The following is a 6000-nucleotide window of genomic DNA, read 5'->3' on the forward strand; positions in this document are numbered from 1 at the left end:
AAGGGTGAACTGCATATTTTTTCCTGAATCTCTTCCAGTGTTGTTGCCTGCATTTTAGGCAATCATCCTTTTATGGGGAGATGTGAATCCTCTTGGTTCTGCAAAATACCAAAGTGAAAGGAGATGAATAAGAAAGTGGGATCCCTTAATTTAAACCTTAGGTATTGTTGGTCTGCTTTAGCTATGGGTATGTGCATGTAGGCATTTTGTATATCCAATGTCACTATGAAAGTTTGGGAAAGAAGGCAAAGTAAGAAAGTTATATATTTAACATTTTTAAAATTGGAACCTTTGAGATCTTGTTTAGCTTTGGTAAATCTAACAATGTTCTCCAAAGGCCATCATCCCTTTGAATCAATTATAGTTTTCAGTAAAACCCTTTTAGTTTGGTACTTTATCAAAAGAGATCCAGTAAAGACAAGGGCACTAACTGTCTTATATTTTCTTTGGGCACTAGAAGGATTCTTGAGATTTGTGGGGTTTTTTTTCTTTTTTATGAAATGTAGTTTCTATCTTTGGGCTAAGGTTTTCAGTATCCAAGTACTATTCATTCACAAAAAGGTTCAAACGGCTTCCCACTTTTTGGTTATTGGGTTTTGGAGAAGCAAGTGAATTAAAAAGACGGTGGCTTTGGATGGGATTTTGGGTGTGGAGATGAGATGAGTTCTGTTGAGTCATAGCTGTTCCCCCTTGAGATATCAGCCTTGAGGGCCTCTAGACTTACTTTCTGGTCTTGCAATTTTCTTTTTGTAATGGGCTCTCTTCCCTCTTAAGCTATTTTCCTTTGTTCCACATCCAGCAAGAGGATCAAACTCTGTGTGATAGATGAGGCATGGGACTAGAACAGCTGTTTCACTGACTACATAATCTTGCTATTCTTCTCCAGCTTTTTAAACACTTGTTCAGCAGGAAGTCAAAAAGCAACTCCTTCTCAAGAGCGGCATTGATAAATTGAAGTTTAACATAATCTGGAAGGTGATATTCCTTAGATTGGCATGTTCACTTGTCATAGACCCTGAAGCTGCTGTTGCCCTATAAAACACATCATTAGCATCATAGCCACATTTGATGGAATGCTTTGTTATCCAGGAAGACAGGCTACTTAATTTTAGCACAGAATTTCTCATGGTTTTGCATGTTATCTCTTTACTCTTGTCCTGTAACTGAGTCAGAGGTTCCCCAGTATTTTAACATGTGTGTGTCTGGCAATTAAGAGCCCTGAGCCTGGGTGGCAGAGATGTAGAGCTTCATCTCAAAACTGATCTGAGACTTCACTCTCCCTGTCATCAAGAAGTGGGTTTTTACTTGGGCCCCTAGTAGAGTCTTCTTTCTGGCATCCATGGATATTGTGGCTGCCTTAACAATAGCATATGTATGGTGATATTTACATGAATTTACAACCCTGTAAAATCAGTTGGCTTTTCTATGAGTTGGGGATTGGGAGTATGGCATCAAAGCTACACTACTAAATGCATTTATCAAGGCTTCTATCACTGAATGTGCCACTAAGGGATTTGTCTATAGTAAGCCCTGGAAGTCCAAGTATCTTTTATGAGCATATAAAATCTTATTAGATTTCCATTTGAAAATTATCCTTTATTCTGTTGACAGTATGACCAAGTGAGAAGTCCTCTACTAGGGAATCTGAGGATAACGTATCCTCACTGTTTGATACATAACTGGGAATAAAACATATTTGGTCAATGTAGGCCAGTTCATCTTACTCTAAGTCAGAGGAATCTGACTCCTCAGAGGGGCATCCTTTCTTTTCTTAAGACTATGGCCCACTGACACTGACTTCTGTTCTACAGATGGCTGCAGGTTATTAAGAAAGTGTTTAAAAATAATGTTGAGAATATGTGGTAGACATCCATTTCCAGGATGCCTTGCATGTGGACCTGATAGTGGCCACCTTCAAGGTCCCTGAGCATGGGCAGAGATGGATGACTCCAGCCCTAGAACTAAGGGTGCCCTCATGCAATAACACAGAGGGAATAGTGCCCTTACCCTCAGAACATTAGAAGACTGATGGATTTTGGCTCAGAAGGACATGCTGTTGTCCAAGCATGTGGTGATCTCATGAGGGACAATGTCAGAAACTATAGTGAAATCTGCTGATGTGAGAGTCAGGAGGTGCAAAACTGCCTCACTGGACCTGATGCTGTTGATCCTATGGAAGTCTTCAACTCCCAATGAGTTGTCCTCCTGTTTTATATCTTTCTTGCAAGAGCAATTCCCTCTTCTTTTCTTGTGGGATGCCCACAGCAGGCTTGGCTGATACCATTGCAGACTTGGTCAAGGTGTGCAGCCTTCTCTGATTTGGTTCAGATAGTGTTTCAGTCTTTGGTGTCTGCTTATATTTTTTAACTGGGTAAGTGGACTATTCCAAAGACCCTTTTCATGTATAACATGGGCCATTTGACAATAGGAAGTAATTAATGTACAATGAAATTAAGAATGCAGCAGTAACAATAATAGAATCACAGATTACACTAGTATTAGTCACAACAGAAAGCAGTAACAGTAAATAATAGAAGCATGCAGAGAGAAGTTTGGTTGTGGTGCTTAAGCCCCAAATAGAATAAGAATTGGTTATAGAAGTATTTATATGATATCTGCTTCTTCCATGAAATGCACCTAGAAACTAACTTCTGACATCTATTCCTAATGGCTAAAAAACTACCGGAAGTATAAACATGGCAGTATAAAGATATAAGAATATTTTCCCAATAACATACTTATCTAAAAACTTTGGAAGCCAGACCAAACTGATTGGCTAATGAATGCTACATCAATCTGCACTCCTACTGCATTAAGAAAGAACTAAATATGGCAAGAACAGACATCCCTCTAACAGCACTGACAAGCAGGTGAGAAGGAAAAAGGGTGTAAATCTCTGTAAGATAGGCTGAATAATGCTCTCTCAACAGCAGAAGCCCCAATAATTATTACTACTGCAACCATGGTTCTCAAGTCTGAGAAGACTTCTTTTTTGTGGTTCTTGACTTCAATTTGGATGGAGAGCCCCAAATCAGGGCATTGTCCACAATGCCAAAAAATGCTACATTTCATTGGAATGAAGAACAAATGCTAGCATACCCATTATGCATTTCTTCTAGTTCAAAAATGCCATTATCTCATTTTCATGGATTGTTTCTTGTGCCAAGAAATAATAAAACTGATAGACAACAAGAGCAAGCGTGGTTAGTATACTGGTTTATCTTCTCTAAACAAGAAATGCACAACTTTGTCATATTCAATAGTCCACTGTACAAAAGTTAGGAATTCAGAAGATCTGTGTATAAGAGGAATTCAGTCATGCAAAATCCAGTCTAAACTTTCAGCATTCAAATGGAATGGGGGAGAGAACTTCCCAAACAGTGAAAATTATCATGGGAGAGAAAGACAGATAGCGCAAGGCAGCTAGAGTGGTGTTTGTAGAATGTTTATATTGTTATTTTGGATTGTTATTTTGCAGTATTGGACTATAGGAGAGTTTGGTGCCGGGACTCAGGTGAACTAGATAGAAAAGTAAACTAAGTACCTTATCTCTTTTACTGATTCCCGAAAACCAGCTCAAAGTAAAAGCAATGCTGGAAAGAAATCAGCAGAGACAACCTTGCTATTATAAGACACACTGCAGAAGATTATCAGATTTACAAGGGGAGAGGCTGAGAGAATACAAAAGCCATGAGAAAAGTTGCCATCATGAAACTAAAGGATATGATAAAGCAGCTAATGCAATATCTTTTATTGTTGAATGGGAGGGTGTAAAGGATTTGTAGACATTTATAAAAGAAATAGACGTCAACATTCCATGAAGAGCAGGAAACACAAACATTATAACTGGTTCTGCTGCAATGAAATAGTCCTTAAGAACCATTGTGTCTCTTAGAAGTGCTCTAGTGTGGTAAGAACTGTCTTAAAAGGAAAGTCAGATGCCTATTGTAAATAGTCCTGTTAAATGCCTTAACTGTAAGTAATGACTGCAAAGTTGCATTTATTCCACTGCACCCCCAGGTGTGGGGATTCACCTCCACATTCCCCTTACTTAGATATATTAGGTCAACAGTCACACAACAGCTGAAAAACAAATAAAAGAGAATGAAAAAATACATCGTGAATCACTGCTGGTACACAAACACACTTCATAGAAAACTTCATTAAAACAAACATAACTTAATATCACTCTTGATGGAAAAGCTTTATTAAACCAAAATACCTTACAACTTTCCCTTTTGCTGGGCACCTTTGCCTCCATACCCTTTGTGACAAAGGGGATACTGCCAGCACATCTATCTGGAATTTTGTAAATAATTATATGTCATTTGTGAATATCAACATGATTGATATAAGATGCTTGTGTTACAAATGTGTTAGAACTGTATGTCATGTGTATATCAAACTGCTGGTACAGAAATGTGTGTTTAAAAGGTTTTTGCAAAGTGATGTTTAAAATGTAACCACAGTGTACTCTATTGGAATAGAACAGAAATGTACATGCACTATTGTAATTATTTAAATGTATATATTTTAACAGTGGAAGCTGAAATACAGGAGGTTAACTTTGGAAAAATAACTGAAATTAAATTACTTTATGGCTAGGCCATAAAAAGATGTTATCTTTCAGTTTTAGTGCAGCAGAAGACATGATGTCTGTACTAGGGAGCTTTCTGTATTTTCTTTAAATGTGGAATAATGTAAATAGTTGTATGACTTCCAGCATTTGTCAAAGATCTGAGGTCTATATATTTTCACAGATAGATGCTAAATATTGCAAGCTATCCCATATCTCTGAGAGAGACAGAGCATTCTGTACTCTGTCTTTGACCTGACAACAACTAGATGATCCATTCACCACATCTGCCTTGCTCTTAAGTAAGTTAACTAGGGTATAGTAATTCTCTTAAATTCAGTCAGGAATATAGTGAAGCATAATTTAGATGTTTTTCTTTATTGATTTGAGGCTTGTTAGATATATTTAGAAATATATAAATGCATGTACATCTGTTTGCTAGTTAGATGCATATACACTTTTGTTGCTATAATATATGTAGGAATAATATAGTCAGTTAGATGCATGTATTTCTGTTTGCTAAAAAAGGGTTAAATAGTTTTTGGCTGAGAAGCAAGGAAAAAATCAAATAAATAAAATGACATTCCTGCAATGTAACATGAAGCCTGGTACAGCTTAACAAAGAAAAAGCTGAATATTTAGTGTCTTAAGCAAGCTTCAAGGTTTACAGATAAGGACCCAGGTGCAGAAAAAAAGAAACAGAGTTGGAGGCAAGAATAACTTACTGAACTGTCACGTAACACAAAGGAGCTTATATAACAGACTGCATAAGATTATCGGAAGAAAGACTTCACACAGAAACATTCTCAGACAGGAAAGACTCCCTAAATACCAAAGTAATGACTTTGAGAGCTCCCAAAAGACTGTTTTCATAAGAATGTATATATGTGAGATGTAATCTGATTTTTAGGGAAATCTGTTAGAGCTGTTTCATGGAGAACACCATTCATGTTGTATCAAGAAGAAACATGAAGACATTAAAGTTGCAAACTGACAGTATTGTATGGGTCGTCTGTTATATAGACAGCTACTTTAGTAGTTATGCACACAGTTTTAAAGGTTAATAGTCTGCAAAGTTTATCTGCACTAACCATACTTTGTATTTTTGCAAGGCACTTTAAACATCTGTATTTAATTATTAGGCACCAACACAGAGCTGTATTTTGGCAGCTTCAGTAAGATAAGACAAGACTGTTGTTAACATTGCCATCACTTATTTTTAAATAAGTTTTCAATGACGAGCCTAGCCTGTATCCGAACACAGGGGGAGTGAGTAGTGCCTGTGCCTTGTATAAGGTCACTTCATTGAAAGCGCAGTAACTAACATTTATGTACGTGATTGAGTCTGGAATAGGAACACTTCAGTTTCCAGTTTACAGCAGTACAATTCCTTAGATGTCTGGATCCAGAGAAGGACTGGAGGG

This window comes from Protopterus annectens, chromosome 6.part0, assembly GCF_019279795.1.
Source record: "Protopterus annectens isolate FY-2018-M chromosome 6.part0, PAN1.0, whole genome shotgun sequence".
NCBI lineage: Eukaryota > Metazoa > Chordata > Ceratodontiformes > Protopteridae > Protopterus > Protopterus annectens.